This window comes from Pleurodeles waltl, chromosome 7 (assembly GCF_031143425.1).
Source record: "Pleurodeles waltl isolate 20211129_DDA chromosome 7, aPleWal1.hap1.20221129, whole genome shotgun sequence".
Taxonomy (NCBI): domain Eukaryota; kingdom Metazoa; phylum Chordata; class Amphibia; order Caudata; family Salamandridae; genus Pleurodeles; species Pleurodeles waltl.
Genome location: NC_090446.1, coordinates 1,030,898,225 through 1,030,918,736, shown reverse-complemented (window position 1 = coordinate 1,030,918,736; position 20,512 = coordinate 1,030,898,225).

Below are 20,512 nucleotides of genomic sequence, written 5' to 3'. Positions count from 1 at the left end.
GGGTGGGGGATAGAAGTGTAAGGTGGGTTAAATTAGGGAGTGATAGGGTGGTGGAGAGGCAAGCTGTACAGGAGTCGAAGGTGGCAAGGGAGTGTTAGTGACTTACAGGAATCCAGTCCTCTGATTATTCCAGTCAGGCCCTCAGGATGCAGGATGTCCAAGACCTTCTCCTCCCATGATGTGAACTCTAGGGGAGGAGGTGGGGGCCCACCACTAGTCTTGTTGATGGCAATGTGGTATTGTGATGCAATGGAAAGCACTTTCCCTCGAAGGTCATTCCACCTCTTCCTGATATCCTCCCATGTGCGGCTGAGGTGCCTGGGGTAAAGGAGATGCCCACCCGCCTGGGTGAGCAGGAACGGACTACTGGCAGGAAAGTGCTGGAACAGGGGGTGGCGGAAGATGATGTCGCTGGGGTGGTCCCAGGGGGTCCGCCACCACCAGGGAGCTCCCATCGGAGGAGGAATCAGAGTCAGTAGTATCAGCTCCTGTCTCCCCCATGGTGCTCCCCTCGCCCTCCAACCCACTGGTCTCCTCGGTGTCGGTGGACACTGCCTCCTGGGTCCCGTGGGCTGTAGCTCCCCCACTCACCGGTGTCCCTGCTCCTTCGCCAGATGATGCTAATGCACACAAGGACAGGAAAAGAAAAGGAGGGATGGGTGGTAGAGAAAGAAAGGGAGCACAGGGTCAATAACAGCAAAACAGCAAACATGGTATACACATCACAATAGCACACAATTGCCTGGGATCAACAGCTGTAAAGAACTCAGAAGAACTACCATCTGTACACCTAATGAGACTCACTAATCCATGTCTGCCTGTTGACCAAGGCACAGCTACACATACTCAGTTATAGTGTCTGTACAACTTGCAATTGCCAGGGCACACCACATAGGCAGTGGACATCAGAGCATCACTCCAACAGTGGTGAGTCAGGATGTATGCCCTTACTGAGGCAGAAATCCCCACACATGACTGATACTAATTGTACATGACACTCACTATAGCAATGCAGACCTACAGAAAAATACCTACAAGGGCATATTGAGGCATACACTGACTATTACCTTGGCATCCAAAGACCATGGCAGGCATTAGGAAACAAATTTACACAGTGAGTACTCACCCCTTGTGGCTTCTGTGCTGCCCTCAAGCACCCATCTAACTCTGGGTTGGCCACCACTAGTTTTCAGGCCATTAGTGGGGGTCAGGGTCCGATGGGCACCCCTCCCTCATTGGGAGGACTTCCCCAGCTAGGCCTCCACGGCCTTCTGGACCCACCGTCTCATGTCCTCCCACTGTTTTCTGCAGTGGGTGCCCCACCAGCTTTGGACCCCCAGGGTACGCACGCCCTTGGCGTTGGCACACCATAACCCTTTCTTATGATGGGCGCTGACCTGCATAGGAAACACAGACAGAAGGACATCATTAACTACACACTACATACAGTTACAGCAATGGACTACATACTCCATTGATCTCACAACCATCTTGCACATCACTTGTACCTCTGTGTCCATATTGCTTGCAGCAAACAACACTCCATAAAGAGCGCACTACTTGCACACACATCCATCAACATACAGCCATTTCGCATCCAAATGACCTAAAAGTTGCTGACCTGTTGATCTGGAGACCATACAACTGTCCATACAGGGGTAGGACCCCATCCAAGAGCTTCTTCAGTTCTTTGGATGTGAAGGCTGGGGTGCTATCCCCTGTAGCATGGGCCATTGTGGGTTCAAGAAACAGGACACAGCACCTCACGCAGTGGAGTTCTTGATAGGGTAAAGTTAGGAGTCAAGTGACATGGGCTCCTGAAAATGGCAGTCATGCCCGCGCCGGTAATCACCGTCACTGCTGGCAGTGATCATCATTGGCCCCTGTGCTCCATAGACTTCAATGTTAACCAATGAGGAGTTGCACAGCGGTTCGTCATAGGTACTGATGGTACACACCAAGGCAACTCCTACACGTCATCATATTACATTTGCTGAGAGAATCTGGCTCTTCAAAGAGAGCTCATACCAGTGCACTGCTTGCAGAAGAGTAGTTAACAAAACATGTAAAATGTGATGGTAGTTATCACATCTCACTAATACGATGACATCTGTGTAGCAGTATGACAGATTAATGAGAATGTATGGTATCAGAAGTCCGTGTGCATGTAGAGTTCACCAGAGCAAATCCCAATCATTGGTTGGCTGAAATGTATGAGACAGCTCTATTTACTGTGATGTTATATGTTCCTATCCTTCCTGCTATCAACCACTTGTGTTGTTTTGTGTGTATAGATATCAACCACTGTGGAGGAGGAGGCATGCACCTGTGTACAGACCCCTAGTTGACTGGGCTACACTGGAGGAACACCATATACTACTCACCTATGGTTTGGACAGGGTACAATCACTGAACTTTGTCAACAATTGGAGCCAGATCTCACTCCTTCCCTTTGTAGTCCTACTCTATTCCTCCTACAGTACAGGTCCTGTCAGTGCTCTACTTCCTGGCCAGTGGATCATTTCAAGTGACAGTGGGCTTGGCTGCAAGTATGTCACAGCCAATGTTTTCTAATGTGGTGAGTAGAGTTTTGACAACCTTGCTGAAACACATCAGCAGCTATATTACATTCCCCCAAAGTGATGATTTGCCCAATGTTAAGGCTGCTTTCTATTCAATAGGACACATTCCACATGTAATTGGGGCTATTGACGAGACTCATATTGCTTTGGTCCCTCCCAGGATAAATAACCAGGTGCTCTGAAATAGAAAGAGTTACCATTCTATAAATGTGCAGATGGTGTGTCTTGCTGATCAGTATATTTCCCACATTACTGCCAAGTTTCCAGGATCTGTACATGATGCCTACATTATGAGAAAAGCAGTGTCCCATAGATGATGGCACAACTAGAGAAAGAGTCTGGCTCATGGGTGAGCATGATGTTTCACACAATGTATGTCACAGTATGTTACCTGGAGTTGTCCTCTGTGCTATTGTACAAAGTAATGCGAGTTTCTCACTATTTCCAGGTGACTCCGGCTACCCAGACCTATCCTGGCTGTTGACACCAGTGAGGAATCTGAGGTCCAGGGCAAATAATTGATACAATGAGGCACATGGACAGACCAGAAGAGTCATCGAAATAATTTTCGGCCTACTTAAAGCCAGGTTTAGGTGCCCCCATATTTCAGGTGGATCCCTACTCTACTCCCCTGGAAACGTCTGCCAGATAGTAGTGGCCTGCTGCATGCTTCACAATTTGGCCCTCAGATGGCATGTACCATTCCTGCAGGAGGAGGGGGGGCAATGCCCCTGTGGCAGCAGAGAAAACTGAAGACAGTGATGGAGATGAGGAGGAGGAGGAGGATGTGAACAGGACACATCTTATACACCAGTCCTTCCAATGACAGTCAGGGAAGACTGTAGTTCTGTCCATACCACCATGTCAAAGAAGTTCAAATGTGTGTAATCTGTACCCTGACACTGTTCCATCTGTGGTAAATCATGCCATTGGAATGATGATTGGGAAAAAGCTGATTCAGCCTATGCACTGCGTCAGCTGTTTAACAGCTTTGAGATACATGCCCATGTCAAACTGTGTCCTCATTCCATACAGTGCTTTGCATTTGCTGCTGGGTAGTGTGAGTTTCAATGTGCTTACACAACGGCTCTGTGACTTCATTGTCCCTGAAAGTTTGGCCTGGACTAGGTGTACGAGAGCACGGATTGGCATACTGACAACATGGCATGGAGAAAACCGTGGTGTCTTGTCTGTGGCCCTTTCATCAGTTGTTTCTGTCCCTGCTAGTGTATGGAGTCAATTGCAGTGCAAGATATTAAGTTGATGTGACCAGATGAAATATGACTGTTATGTTACAGGGGCTTGTGTTGCTTTCCTTCCGTTAACTGCTCATTTGTATGTGACAAATGGTTTTTCTTTTTTCAGATGTTGGTGTGGTCACTACAGTGAAATCATGGAATGCCTACAGACTGCTTTCACATAGTTTGGTGGATGGTGACTTGTGGCAAGCACTTACACTGGTAATGTCTACCCCAAACTGACTGTATATTGGATGGATTTATACTTTACATTACATTTGCACAGGATTCTAAGGGTCAATACATTGCATATTGATAATATAAAAGCACAAAACCTTCAGTTGTGTTTAAGTGTGTTTATTGAGATTACAAATACGAATGGATAGTGAAATAGAGTGGGGCGATGGTGGACAAAATCTTCAGTGTAGTGGCCCAGTCAGTTTGTAGCACAGGTCCAGTACCCATGGGCAACATCACAAAATAAAATGTTGGACGGAGTGTTGAAACTTTTCAAACAATCACCCCCAGTCACAGATCTGGGTTTAATCCATTGTTATTTTGCTTGCCATGTCATCCCAGTTCAGACCCAGGTATGTGCAAATCAGTCTTGACCCTTCTCCCAATGGGAGCAGTCCAGCCCGAACTGCCAATGCAGGCCATCCCTGGACAGGATTCAAGCATCCTGGGACCATTTTCAGGGTATCACCCTTCATCAGCCAGGCTAGCTTGAATCCAGTGGCGCAGCAAGCAAGGGACACACGTCTGGGCATACCCTAGCCACTTAGGGCACACAAGGCAATATCACAAAATAAAATGATGGACAGGGTGTTGAAACATTTCAAACACTCACCCCCAGTCACAGATCTGGGTTTAATCCATTGTTATTTTGCTTGCCACATCACCCCAGTTCAGACCCAGCTATATGCAAATCAGTATTGACCCTGTTCCCAATGGGAGCAGTCAAGCCCGAACTGCCATGCCCTCCCTGGACAGGATTCAAGCATCCTGGGACCGATTTCAGGGTATCACCCTTGATCAGCCAGGCTAGCTTGACTCCAGTGGTGCAGCAAGCAAGGGACCCACATCTGGGCATACCCTAGCCACCTAGGGACTTGGGACAAAGGAGCAGTGGCAGTCCAAAGTGTACAAGGTGTCTCAGTAGCACACAAGGGAGACATGTTGGTGAGGATCACTTCCTGGACGTGTTTTTGATCTTGGCTACAGTCTCTGGAGGATGTCTGGCTCGCAGAGAACGTTTGCGGGGTGGCTCTTCTGTGCAGAGGGATGGGTGCTGGTGGTCTGTGAGTCCTGTGGGAGGGCCTCCAGTCCACTAGCTGCAGATGTGGAGGGCTGGTCAGTGCACTGGCTAGTGGAAGGGGCCTGCTGGTGTGTTGTGGACTCACACATGATGGTGGCAATTTCACTGAGCACCCCTGCAATGGAGGCCATGGTGGCATTGTGGGCTTGCAACTGCTGCATGGTGGTGTTTCCTCTGCAGACTCTGGTTCTCCTGCAAGAGTGTAAGTACCTGGCCCATCCCGTCCGAGGATTTCTTGTATGCTCCCAGGACATGTGACAGTGCCTCCTGGGCAGTTGGTTCCTTGGGTTGGCCCATGCCTTAGCGCACATATATCCTCCCACTGGCCCTGACCACCTGTGCCTGTGTCCCCTGAACTGTGTGCCCACTCCCACTGACACCAGGACCTTCTTCGTCTTGCCTGGGACGTGTTGACTCTGGTCCCTGTACAGGTGGGCATACTGTTGATTGCCGTGTCCTGGGGACAGAGGTTTGGGGACGTTGAGCGGCTGCTGTTGTCGTGGAGTCCGTTGTGGGGTGCTCTGAGGTGGACTGGGTGTTGCTGGTGGTATCTGACTGACCAGTGGTACTAGATGGGCCAAGGAGATCTTCCTGATCCAGACATCCAGAGTAGCTATCATCCCTGGGGCCTTCTTCTGGTGGTGGACTGGGTTGACATGGCACATGCAGCCGGCTGACATTGGCTGGGATACCTGTGGAAATGTATGATAGTTGTATACTTAATCCTTAGATACATTCTCAGCATTTAAGGGTTTCCCTATGTGATGGGTGACGGTTTTCTACCTTTGGTTTATGATTGGTGATGCATTGAGGGATTGGTAGTGCTTCATGCTGACCATGCATTACTCAGGTGTGTGACTGATGACCTTGGGGAGTTGTGTTGGGCATGCAGGGAAAAATTGTTGAGGGTGGTTATGGGGGTTGGTTCTAGGTTTGGGATGGAGTGGGTTGAATGGAGACAGGGTGACGGGGAGACATGCCATGCAGGTGTGCGAGGTGGTAGGGAAGTAATGGTGACTTACCAGTGTCCATCCCTCCAGTTATTCCATTTAGACACTTGGGATGCAGGACAGCCAAGACCTTCTCCTCTCATGTTTTCAACTGTGGGGGAGGTGGTGGGGGTCCACCGCGAGTCTTCATGACGGCAATGTGGTGCCTGGATGCCATTGCACGCACCTTCCTCCATGGGTCATTCCACCTGCTCCTTATGTCGTCCCTGGTGCGTGGATGGGTTCCCACTGAGTTCACCTTGTCCATGATTCTCTGCCATAGCTCCATCTTCCAGGTAATGGAGATCTGATAGACCTGTGCACCGAACAGCTGTGGCTCTACCCTAAGGATTTTGTCTACCATGACCCACAACTCCTCATCACTGAACCGTGCGTTCTTTTGTGGGGACATGCCATTTGTGTGGTCGGTGTAATATGTGTGTTTTGCAGAGGGTGGTATGTTTGGTGATGTGCACATGTGTGAGTATGTGAGTATGTGGGATGCTGTGACATACTAATTGAGTGCAGTGGTATTGTGTGTGTTTGGTGTAGTGGTATGATGTGTGGTGTGTGATGCGTGTAGGGTGTACAGTTGGCATTGGTTTGTGTGTGCAGTTCTGGTGAAATGTGGGCTGGCAATGTGTTGCAGACTTTTGGCTTTTACAAACAATTGTAGGTTGTGTGGGGGGGTTTATAGTGTTGTTGGTGGGTGTGTACGGTGTGTGTATGTGTATCAGGTGTGGGTTTTTTAATTTGGCCAATGTTGGCTCCTATTGTTGTCGAGTGTTTAAATCGACAGCGGTGGTCCGCACGGCCAATGGGTTGCCACCATTGAGGGACCGCTGTGGTGATTCGTGGGTCATAATTTGGAGGCTGGTTTCTTGTAGGCGTGGCAGTGTGGGTGGTGTGACCAACTCTCTCCTGCCTTCGTTAGCTCTTGAGGCATTAAACTTATGGCTGCTTTCTGGCGGTTTTGTCTCTGTGGGTCATGATACGGCAGGCAGATTGCCACCTCCACGGCGGTCGTTTGGCAGCCATCATCACGGCGGTCTTCTGTAAAAACCGTCAAAGGGCCTGAGTCTTGACTTAATCTCAAACTTATCTATGGATTAGTGTGCACTAACCTGAGGATTAAGTACTTAGCCTTGCCTCTAATTCTTCCACTGGAGTCCAGAGGAGGACTAGAGGCTGTGGTGCAAGAAGTCTAAGGGAAGGTGGAATTATAGTTCTGGATGCAAAGACACTGAAAACGTTGACGGAGTCAGGATCACAGGATCCTCAGGAAGGCTTGGAAGACTAGAGTGCTGGAGGGTTCTGGGCCATTCAGAAGGTGAGTGCAGGGAAGATGCTTGCGAAGGACTGGAACGAGTCCAAGCCCCAACTCAGGCTCAAATGGGGTATTTATATGCAATGGGAGAGACTGTTCCGGAAAAGCATGTGGCTCACTTGGAAGGCTAGAAAGTTCCAGCAGAAACCTGGGAGAGAACGTGTTAAAATACAGATGTGACCTTTGCTGATGACAGGTGACAGTGATGGTTGGAATCAATTAATCATGGCAGCCGGAACCAAGGAGCATTAGCCGCTGGAGTCAATAAGTCACAGCAGTTGCTCCAATAACCAATGCACGTCAGTCAGTAGGTAATGGAGGATGGAGCTAATTAACCAGGAAACACATGTTTTTCTTACAAGAGTGCAAACTATGGGAACAACAGTACAGGAGGTTCAAGTGGGTGAAGCGCTCTGGAAGGGGGATCCCGGGTTGTAAGAGGCTATGAGGTTCCATAGGGTAAAGACAACATGAGCCCTGTGCGCAAAATCCATAGTACAGAGGGCACAAGAGAGGGTTGTGTCACTTGATGGTGGAGATAGAGCTGTCCCCTAAAACACTTGCACATCACAGAGGCCCTGCCTCAGCACATTAAAAAAATGATTTTGCACAAGTCTTTTGAACCACCAGACAAACTGGGTCCAGAGCAGGGAGGCAGGAAATTCTGCCACCTCCATATGTGGAGGGCTCTAGAAGCTTCTCCCATTTCAAAGTTGGCACCAGTTATAAATAATGGACCCACAGTACACTTCTGGACCTGAGGAACACTCAGAAGGTCTGTTGTGCTGGTCTGCTACTCTGCTGCCCTGCTGCGTGAGTGAGAAGGACTGGGCTTGACCCTAGGACCACCAGAATGACTCCAAGGGCTTGTTGGGTGGCCTCCTGATCAGAGTCTCAGGGACTGAAAAGCCTCCTACCGCCTTGACCTCTGCCTGCTGTGAGTCCTAAACCTTCAAGTGGTGCCCCTCCAGTCCTAGACCCTTGGAAGTGGGCTAAAGGTGCTCTGCCGTCCCAGCTTTGGTCTCTACCAGAACCTATGAAAAGTGACGAGAACCCAAAGCAACTCTTTGCAGCGCCTCACTGTAATGGCTGCAGCCACAATGCAAGCCTGCATCGTAGCCCTCACAGCTCATTAGAACCACAGCTGCGTGATGCATCCTCAATGCATATCTAGCAACTCCTCACTGGAACTGATGCAGCACATCACAGCCTTGACGCAGGTCTGTATCGCAACCCTCACACTTCATCGGAACCTCCTCTGTGCGGAGCATCTTCAATACAAACCTTGCATTGCTTCTCTGGGCCACCACTGCGAGGCGCTACACTCCGCAACCAGGACTTAAGGTACATTTCTGAGCAGGACTAACTTGGACCCTGTATCTGGCCCACACTCCATTGTGGTCAGCCCGAACTTGTGACTTTGTCTTGGTCCAGTGCGACCAAATGACCAGAGTTGGCGCTTTGTGCTTTTAAGCACTATTTTAACCTAAATCTTTAAAAATGCATATCTCCGGTTGACCTAATTGGATTTTTGTTGTTTTGGTGTCAAATAATTTATTAAATGTTATTCTATTTTTCTAAATTGGTTTGGGATTTTGCTTGTGTTGTTTTTTCATACTATTGCTGTTTGTGTACTGCATAAATACTTTACACATTGACTTTAAATTAAGCCTGACTGCTTTTGTGACAGGCTACAGAGGGCTGAGCACGGGTTAATTTGGGGTTTGCTTGTGTTTCACCCTGGCAAAAGCTGTGGTTCCTGCTTGAGTAGGGGGTCACCCCTCAACCGTTAACCCAATATCATACAGGTGCCATGCTGGATGATTTGGGAGTCAGTAGGGTTCCAGGCAGGGGGATCTATTGGCAGCCCCAATGTGCAAGGAGATAATCTGAAATTATGCTATGCACGGGAGACACAGTCAATCTTATTCTTCTAGCCAAAAGCAGACATTGCAACATGGAGTTGCTGACTATTCTTATATCTGGGAGGGACATCCTGAGCGAGCTATAATCTCATATAAAGTAAATGGGTTTTCCCATTGTATGGGTTTACACATTGGCTAGATTACCTTGGCACAAATGATATCTTGCCAGACTGTGGCCTGCTTTTACTTTAGAATGCTTGGTTAGTGGAGCCTCCTTAAATTACTTTTTTTTAAACTTTCAATACTTGAAAACCTAGAAAGGTTTATCCGTTTGGTGGTATAGCATGCATGGTGAGAGTCTATTTAGTATTACCTGAGAAGATGCACTTCTTCTTGGAAAGCCAAAATTCCATTGGCGCACATCTCATTATAGTCGTTAGAAACAATAGCTATGAGTTATTACTATTGAATATACTTTACGTGACTCTCCGGTGGCGCTATGCCCTGCGCCATATTTAACAAGTGGCATTAAGCCACCTTGGAAATACAGCTCCTTCACATGCAGCACTTTGCGTGGAAGGGGCATGCAATGGGTGTTGCTATGGGCGTGCTAGAGCAACACCCATTGCATTTTGACGCTGCTCCAGATTTAAATGTTTTTGTAAACCTCAGGCAGTGCCAAAATCTAACGCCACCCCAGGGGTGACATTAGCAAGGCTCAACAAGGAGGAATACTTTTATTCCTCCTTGTTTTTTGCTTTTTCTATGCGTAGCACGCATGGAAAGAGAAAAATGACAGAAATGATTGTTTATGTTCGGGAAGGTGTCCCTTCCCGCACGTAAACAATCTTTCAAAATGACGCTTCGGCACTTCTTTGTTTGCTGCAATATGCAGCACACACAGAAGTGCCAAATCACCATTGGTGGTTGTTTATCTGCATCAAGGGACACCTTTCCCCACATAAACAATCAAACTCCTCAACGCAGACATCTTTGCACGATGGTGCAAAGATGCCTGCGTTGGCGCTAGGCAGCTCAATTTAGTGCCAGCGCAGGGGACAACACAAGGGTGTGTTGTATTCAAATAAATACTGTGCATCCCTGCGTTGTGAAAATGACAGAGCGTGGCGCTGCCAATATTTGTGCAGTCACGCTCCGTCATTTTCTTTTAAATATGGACCTCAATTGCTTTGCCTTACATGGCAAAAATAGACTTTTTAAATCTGAGATATTCCCTTTTCTTCTCCACTCATCTGGCCTGATAAATTGACTTTACTCATAGCACTCTTCAAAACAGTCCTGAATCTCTGTGTTATTTTAAACCTCAAACTTGCATTCAGCATCCAAATCAACTACAACTGCCTTGCTAAATACACCACACATACACTGCCCACCAAACTCAGAGTCTCCTTCATTTGGACTACCTCAATAGTCTCTATGTCATGCTTACTTCAACATCCATTAAGTAAGTGCAGCTCTTCAAAATCACCTGAATAGACTAATTCTCAAACAAAAGCTCTTGGACCACATCCAAATTGTCTGCAAATACTTGTCATACGCAAGTGCAAGAAAACCATGTTGCCAAAGTTGGAGATGGAATATATCCACCCTTCCCTGGGATCACTCACTGACACCTCTGTCAGAGCCATTGCCAACTACTGCACAGTTACAGATGTTGGCAAGTGCCCAGATTTGCCCAAACCCACCGCCTTTAAAACTAGGGCCTAGCTACTGTCCCAGGAATAAGAAGAGGGCAAGTCCTACTAACTGTACCAAGGAGAGTTCCATGCCTCCTGGTAGTTTCCAGTATGCAGGGTAAGATCCATTCGACCTCAGGGTAACTATTTGATGGATCATCTGAAGTCCTGGTGTTGTGGGAGTAAAAGCAAACTATGAATCATTTGGATAAAGCATAAACATAAAGTAAGAAATTGTCACTCACCGGATCAGATAACCAAGTCATTCTTTCTATTCAAGGGTAAGGGGGAAGTGAGGGGCAACTCAGCTACTCCTTCTCTCATTGGGTTGTGTAAGCCTGCTTTTTATGGTGACATGCGTGGAAAGTGAAGACAACAGAGAACCTAAGAGCAAGGTCCCTCACATTGTTTTGTGGTTGGTACTGAGACTAATGACGAACCAGGTGTCACAATGACTGATTCAGCTCCTAGCGAAATTTCACAGGGACATAACAAAAGGTGCCTTGTACGACCTGTCAAAACTCCTGCCCTCAGTGACAGGAAGTAGGAACGTGCCAGGTTCTGTAGGTGCACACCCACACTGATCTGGAACCAGTTGCAGTCCCCCACTGATTTCTGATGACAAAACTTCACTTGACCTTTTCAGCGCTAGAAAGGGCTTGGAGAGAGCAGCCTGATTTGGCATTAGCATATAAGCCCAGGAGGGTTCAACAGCCCTGAATTTCTAAATGTCCTATAGATGATTCTACATTAATATTGGTCATTTGGTGTATTTGTGACCCAATGGAAGAGGGCTACATGGCATTTCTTTATCATTGTGTTTAGTTAACACATTTCCCATTGCTAAGCCTTTCCCTTACTTGACATTGTTCCCTTTTGTTCGACCTGACAGCCTTACAGTGGTCTTCCCCAAACTTTCTGCCTAGCTCCTCCACTTTTCTGACCTTGTTTTTGCTGGTATCAGGGCTATGTGCAATTTGCCACTGCTAACCAGTGCTAAAGTGCTTGTGCTCTCTCCTCTAAACATGGTAGTATTGGCAGTTGGCATATTTAATTTACTTCTAAGTCCTTAGTAAAAGTGTCCTAGATGTACCAGGGCCTGTAAACTAAATGATACTAGTGGGCTTGCAGCATTGCTTGTGTCACCCAGCCTGCTAACCATGGCTCAGGCCTTCCATTGCACAGCCTGTATGCACAGTTTTACACTGTCATGTTGACCAGGCAAAAGAACCCTTTTGCCAGACCCAAACCTTCCTTTTTAATACATATAAATCACCCCTAGGGTAGGCTCTGACCAGCCCAGAGGGCAAGGTGCAATATATTTTAAAAGCAGGACAGATAATTGCAGGTTTTACATGTCCTAGTAGTGAAACACTCTTAAGTTTGTTTTTCACTGCTGCAAGGCCTATCTCTCCCATAGGATAACATTAGTGTAGCCTTATTACAATTTATAAGTGGAATTTCTAAATGGGAAGAGATACTTCTTTCAAGATTAGTGTCTCTAGAATCACAATTTAAAATCCTACCTTATAGTGAAGTTGGTTTTTAAATTGCAATTCAGAAAATGCCACTTTTAGAAAGTTGTTGTTTTCTTACCTTAGCCAATTGGTGTCTGATGATGTCTCTGAGAACATGTCTTTCATAGGTGACAGCTAGGTTTTGTGTATTCCCCCTTGACAGCCAAACATAATGGGAGCTTAGGTGTGACTTGATGGGCCATCCTGACAGGATGGGCAGGCAGAACTAGGCCCAGCCTCACTTACATCCAAATAGGCTGTGCCCTTCCCCATATCCCCCTGTAGTGAATCTGGAGCTATGGCATGAAGGGCAGGGCTTCTGTGAGCTTCAAAGGCCTATGTTTGAAGTCCCCCACTTCAAAGACACCACTGGGTAGTAGAACTGGACCTCAGACACCACTACTTCAGTACACTTCTGTGCCTGTGGATTCTCTGACACGGAGAAAGACTGCTTTGCTGCTGAAGGACTGCCAGTTTGCTGGACTGTCCTCTGCAGGACTCTGGCTTTCTTGTGCTGAGCTGCTGCATGCAGCCCCCTGCCTACGTGTATTACTTGAACCCAGAGTGCAGAGACGGCTGTTCACATTTGAAAGTGGTGGGGAATAAAAGTTGGGTATGACTTTTATTTAGCGAGTGAAGCACGCAAGCTTAATGGACAAATGAGGGATCAAAGTCGAGTCCTCCTCCCAAGAAAAAAATTAAAAAAGATTGACAAATGGCACATTTGAAAGCAAATGAATTTAGTGAGAAAGCAAGGATTATAGAGCAGTAGGAACCTATAGGCCCTCATAATAACATTGGCAGTAAAAAACGCCTACTGCTGCGGCGAGGGCTGCCAAAAGACCATCGCCGCGGCTACCAGCCGTCTGCCATATTACGACCACAGCTGGATTTCCGCCACAAGAATTGCGGAAATCCGGCTGTGGCCATAGCGCCGGATGGCGGTAAGGTGTTGCTGCTACCACCAGCAGCGCCACGTCAGTAGACCACCGCCAGCTGTATTATGACAAATAATACGGCCTGGCAGTGTTCTGCTGGTGGGTGCTGCTGACGGTAGCAGCGCCCCGTCCCATCTCCTGCCGGAGGACCCCCTGGATCCAGGTAAGTCAGGTCTCTGACAGGGGAGGTGGATTGGGGGTGTTGTGTGTGGGAGTGTGTGAATGTATGTGTGTGCGTGAATGCGGGTGTGTGTTGAGTGTTGAATGCGTGTGTGCATGTAAGGACGTGTGAATGAGTGTATGTTGTGAAATGTGAATGAGTGTCTGCGTGTATGTTTGGAAGTGTGTGCAGATGTATGTGTGATTGGATGTATGTATGCATGTATGTATATTTGAATGAGTGTGTGTATGCGTGTGTGCGTGTGAAGGGGGGTGTGGGTGTAGGGGGGCAGGGGGTAACTGGAGAGGTGTGGGGAGACCCTTATCAGTGACAGGGAAAGAATTCCATGTCACTGATAAGGCCTACCGCCATGGTTTTCGTGGCATTACAAACGCAAAGAAAACCATAGCGATAGGCGGGGTCATAATCCAGCAGGTGGAACAATGGCTGCCACCGGGCTGGAGATGGATATCTCCAGCCCAGCGGCTGTTACCGCTGTGGCGGTCAGACGGGTACATTAGCGGGTTTGCTTCAGCCAACCCTCCAATGTCATAATGTGGCGGCCAGCCTGTTGGCGGTACTTACCGCCACATTATCGTCGACCGCCAGGGTCGCAATGACCCCCATAGTCTTGAAATACTAAACACATTAAAAACTGCCCCATATCTTACTGGATTAATATGTTCAATATTTACTTTAATCTGCAAATTCTACAGCAAATTCTACAGCACGACAACTTCAGGCCCTTTAAAGTGTGTGCACCCACAGCTGCTGGCTGCAACCAATCATATAGAAATATGTGCAGACAGATCTTTAAGTGGGATGAAAAAAGTGGGGGCTCACTAAAAGGGAACATGTAAATAATTTCTGCGATTCCCATAATGTTCCACCCGGACTGTTTTTTGGTTTCTCTCTGAGATGTTATTGCATTCAGAAATATAACACAACAACTGACATACACCTAAAGTATGTCAGTACTATGGGCTTTGTCAGTGGTTGTTCAAGATACATGAGTAACAACAATGATTATTTATAATAATTAACATTGGAAATGTTTCAGTTCTGAAATTGTGAGACTGTGACTGTGAATTAAATATTATTGAGGTCTATGAAAGGAGTATGGCCTTCAGCTATGTGTGCTTTACATTAGATATGTATGCCCTTTTTCTCTTCACATCTCATCCATCTGCATATTTTCAACCTCCTCTCTTTCCTCTTCAGCACCCTCTGTTCCCTCTCTCCTGAATGCACTCCCTCGCATCTCCCTCATTTTACCACCCCAAACATGCACTGCACTCATTCACATGTAAGCACTTTATTTCATGTTGCTTTTGCCTCCTAAATATTTTGACCTCTACACATCCCTTCGTATTTTCTTTTTTAGCTCTATAGTAACCATAATAATATTTTTTTAGTGTATTATTTTTTTTGCAAAGGTTTTAATTAATCATGCAAATAAAGTTATTCATGTATTCATTCATTCATCCCTTCACACACATTTACACTGAATTTAATTTACAGCTGGAATACATGACCATTGTTCTGTGTGCTCTGCAGAGAGACAAACCAGTGTCAGGCACTTTGCTTAGCCTTCAGCATAAGCACCAGCGCTCCCAATCAAAACCCCTCATAAACACCTGGCACAAGTCAAAGTATGCCCTACGCAAAAGTAATACAATGCACAGAAACACAGCATGATGAAAAAGCTAACTCTCGTGGGGAATGCAACATTAAGTAAAATTTTAAACAAGATGAACTAAATGGCTGACACACATTACACACATTTTAACATTCAATGCTTGTATATCAAACCATGTTTGTGGCATTAGTGTTAAGGACATGAAGATACAGCAGATAACAGCCTTTACTGTAAGTACGTATCTCTCACCTTGCACTTGTCTCGGATATTTGGATCAATTTCGCAAGAGAGGAAGAAGCCTGCTCGTCTTTTGGAAGAGTTTCATGAGGAACAAATACAGCAGTTCCACTTCTAAAGAAGCCAACAATTTGCAGCCAGGGTCAGAGGTGTCACATGGGGGAGGGTAGCATGGCAAGGGGTCTCAGTACAATAAAAATAGCACAAGATTAGCATTAAAACACTTACAGTTACTGTTAGACTTTTCATCCTTGGCCATGGTCTCCCTTAACTTTTTGGCTCTGTTCCCCAGGTTGCTGATGTGTGCTGGACTCAGATTTTACTGTTTTTGTTACTCTGGGCACTTTACCACTGCTAATCAGTGCTAAAGTGCAAGTGCTCCTTTACAAAATGTGTATGTAATTGGCTTATCCATGATTGGCATATTTGATTTATTAGTAAGTCCCTAGTACAGTGCACTGGAGGTGCCCAGGGCCTGTAAATCAAATGCTACTATTGGGCCTGCAGCACTGATTGTGCCATCCCCTTAAGTAGCTCGGTAATCATGTCTCAGACCTGCCATCGCAGTGTCTGTGCGTGCAGTTTTAACTGTAAAATTCGACTTGGCAAGTACTTGCCAAGCCTAAACCTCCCCTTTTCTTACATGTCAGTCACCCCTAAGGTAGGCCCTAGGTAGTCCCCAGGGCAGGGTGCAGTGTATGGTTAAGGTAAGACATATAGGGGGTCATTCTGACCTTGGCGGTCCATGAATCGATTGATGATTTTGTTAGTGTGCTTCGTAAATTGTGTGCAAAATGTCAATTTGGTGCATTCCGTGATCAATTGGTCAGGGACCAACTCATTGGGAATTGTTATGACAGACATATTCAACAAAGACTACTTACAATGGGTGATCCTTCACTTGAGGAGGTTATAAAGCAGGCAAAAAGCATTGAATTAGCCCAAGTGTCTCTTAAAGAACTTTCGTATCAACGCAAGGAGGATGAGAAAGTATGCGTCAATGTCGTTTCCTCACGCAAGGAATTCAAGACTACCAATAATCAGTTTTTCAAATGCAGCAATATTTGTTTCAGATGCGGGAATGTCCCACATTTGAAAGACTCTAAAGGCTGTCCTGCTAAGAATGTTATTTGTCACAAATGCGGCCGGACGGGCCACTTTGCTAGAGTGTGTCAGAGTGTCAAGAGTGACAAGAATGTTAAAATAAGCAGTGTGTCTGATATCTGTGAAGGGTCCAACCAATGTTTGGAAAACGAGTTCCGTGACATGATTGTGGTTGTCACAGATGAACAAATCTCATTGAATGATTTTGAGAAGTGTGTGGACCCGTATGTGGATATTTGTGTGGGTGGTAAAACACTACATTTACTTGTGGATTCCGGGGCACGCATAACTATGATAACTTTAGACCTGTTTAAGAGAACGTGGGGTCATAGGAAATTGTTTCCACCTGACAGAGCTCCTGTTTCCTATGAAGGAAGGAGGATTGAATTAGAAGGTTTTATCGAAGATGTTTTGGAGTTCAAGGGGCGCAAGATCCGTGGTAAGGTGTATGTTGCTGTCAAGGGTCTTAATATCTTAGGGTGGTTCCACCAAGGCCTATTTGGGATGGTATTGAGACCAGGTACCACTGAGCAGGTTATGGTGGTTAGAGACGGTTGTGACATGAATTTGTCTACTCTTCATTCGATGTTCCCTAGGGTATTTGAGAAAAAATTAGGATGTATCCATGGATTTAAGCATGCTATCAAAGTAAAAAATAATGCTATTCCGATAAAGCACAAGTTAAGAGCGATCCCATTTAGCCTGAGGGAGGACCTTAGATCAGAATTGGAAAAGTTACAATCCTCTGGTGTAATTGAACCGGTTGAATCTAGTTTATGGTTGTCTCCCATTGTGGTTGCTCGTAAACGCAATGGTGAGATCCGCTTATGTATTGACTTAAGAAGTCTCAACAAAGAGATTTGGGTAGATTCTTTTCCTTTACCTAGAATCTGTGATCTACTTGAGAAGCTCAGTGGTGCGGTATGGTTTTCAAAAATGTATTTGGCCTCAGCTTACCATCAGGTTGTCCTTGAAAAGGACTCTAGACATTTAACAGCTTTCAACACTCCGTTTGGTACCTTTCAATTTCGTAGAATGCCATTCGGCCTTGCTTCGGCTGCTTCAGTTTTTCAGCGTATCATGTCATTTCTGCTGAAAGATGTCGAGGGTGTATTGGTTTTTCAGGATGATGTTTTGATTTTTGCCAAACAGTTAATAGATCACAACGTTGTGCTCAAGATGGTATTACAGATTTTTGAGGAGAATGGTGTTGTTGTAAAGGAGGAAAAGTGTGAATTTTGGAAAAAAGAGATTGAATTTTTGGGACATGTCGTTTCATCGGAGGGAGTCAAACCGAGACCGGGGTTAGTGGATGCTGTTCGCCATTGTCTTCCCCCTAAGAATAAGGATGAGTTACGCTCTTTTGTAGGATTATGTGAATTTTATTCTAGGTTTATTCCAAACTATGCCTCCAAGATGAAATGTCTGTCAAATATGTTGAAGAAGAGTGTTGAATTCAAATGGGACAAGGACTGTCAGGATACGTTTGTGTTGGTAAAAACCGAAATGACTGATGCCAAAGCATTACGTTCCTATGATGTGGCTTTAACATGTAAAATCATGGTGGATGCCAGCAAATATGGTTTAGGGGCAGTTCTAGTCCAGGACACGGAACATGGTGAAGCTACCATCAGCTATGCTTCTAGAGTGTTGAGGGAGGCTGAAGTCAATTATTCTGTTATAGAAAAAGAATTGTTGGCTTGTGTCTGGGCTAGTGAAAAATTTAGGAGTTACATATGGGGCAGAAGATTTGTCATTGTGACAGATCATAAACCTTTGATATACATTCTCGGTGGGGATAAAACCAATTACACTACCCCACGCATTGCCCGTCTTACAACTAAGTTGTTGCAGTATAATATGGAGGTTAAGTTTTTGCCGGGGAAGCTCAATGTGAGAGCAGATTTTCTTTCTAGATTACCTATGGATGAGTTGGAGGGTGTTGACGCTGAGGATGATAGAGAGGATTGTTTTATTGCTTCGGTGGATCTGCCAATGTCCACTGCCTATAACAAGAATGATTGGGAGGTAGCTTTTGCTAAAGATCCCATTTTGACCCAGGTTAAAGAGTTTGTAGTTAATGGGTGGCCAAGAGAAAAGAGTGTTCTCTTACCGTTGCAACCATTTTGTAAGGTTGCGAGTGAGATCTCAATAGATATTGCTAAGGGGTGAAAGGTGTATTCACCCGCATGATTTACGTTCGGGTCTGATTAAATTAGCACATGAAGGACATTTCGGAGCGACTATGACAAAAAGGAGATTAAGGGAGAGTTATTGGTGGCCATCTATGGACAAAGAGGTTGATATGGTCGTCAAGGGGTGTTTTGTTTGCAATTCGGCGGAGAAGGGATTGAAAGTATCTACTCCGCCGTTGCATCCTATTGAAATTCCTGCAAGACCGTGGTCTAAGCTGGGGATTGATATGATTGGCCCATTTAATTTTCTCCCTCACAATTTACGGTATGCATTTGTCCTTATGGATTATCACAGTAGATGGCCTATGTTCGTTTTTATGCAGTTCCTTCAGCGTCTAATGCTGTGAATTTTCTTAAGGAGGTCTTTTTGCGTGAGGGTTTTCCTGAAATCATTATCTCTGATAATGGTGTACAATTTGTAAATTCTGAAATGGAGAATTTTTTAAGCAATCTGGAGTTAAGCACTTGAAAAGTTCATTATATCACCCCCAGACAAATGGTTTAGTTGAAAGGATGAACCGGGTGGTTGGTGATTGTATAAAGTGGGCTAGGCACAATAATTACGACATACTAGAAGCGGTGGGCACCATGTTGTGGGTTTATCGCTCCACACCCCATTCATTGACTAATGTATCACCTTTTGAGGCGTTAAAAGGACGTAAACCAACCACCGTTCTCTTCCCTTCTTGGTTAGGGAGTGTGCTGAACAGCAAAGGAATGTGTGGAAGTAAAAAGGGATTGGAATGGGAAAAGGTGTGGTCAGGTCAAGAACGTATGAAGTGGAGATATGATATGATCAAAGCTTCTAAACTATGCATGGTTCGCCCTGGAGATTTGGTGCGGATTAAAAAATGGGGGTCAGTAAAAAAAGGTGAAGACGGATTTGGAAAGCCTGTGAGAGTGAAGAAGGTTTGTGGGAGTGCAATTATGGTTGAAGATGGTCGCTGGTGGAACCTTTCCAGAGTGGTAAAACTATCCAATGGCTTTGATTTGAGTTCTTGTAATGATGTTGACAGGCGTATGAGTGGTAGTCCATTGTTACATGTTCAAAATTTCCATGACTCAGATACACAAAAGTCGGCCTTACATTGTAAAGTAAACTCTCCACGCAGATCTTCCCGTGAAAGGTTTTTGCCTTGGAAATTGAGAGTTGATCAATAATATATATTTTTAGTGTTAATGTTTTTGCTCCATGGAGTTATTATTATTTCTACTATTCTTGTGGTAGTTATGGTATTGTTTTGTTTAAAAAAAAAAAAAAAAAAAAAAAAAGGGAGAGATGGTATGTTGTGTAATGTTTATCTAGTGGTCGTCTCGCAGGTTGTTGAGCCGAATGGGGGTGGGCTCGTGTGTAGAATGTGGGGTATGGAATGTGCCTCGTGGGATGGAATGCGGGGGGTGCGGCTGGACGGAGGAGGCGGTTGGAGTGGGGCCGGAAACAGATTATGGAGGTGGTTCTTTGTGATGTTGAAATAAACGTGAAAATTGTTCCTACCTTACACGACTTCGTATATTTGATCGCAACACTGTGCAGCTGAGAAACGACGCTCGCAGGAAACACAACCGAAGAATCGTCGCACGGAGCAGGAGAAACAACACGCAGCATCGCTGATGGAGGCTGGGAGATGACCACCCGCGCTGCGGGGTTTTCGGATCATTGTGCGGCTGGATTTCTGACTCAAGTACCGCTGTGCGTGAAAAAAACA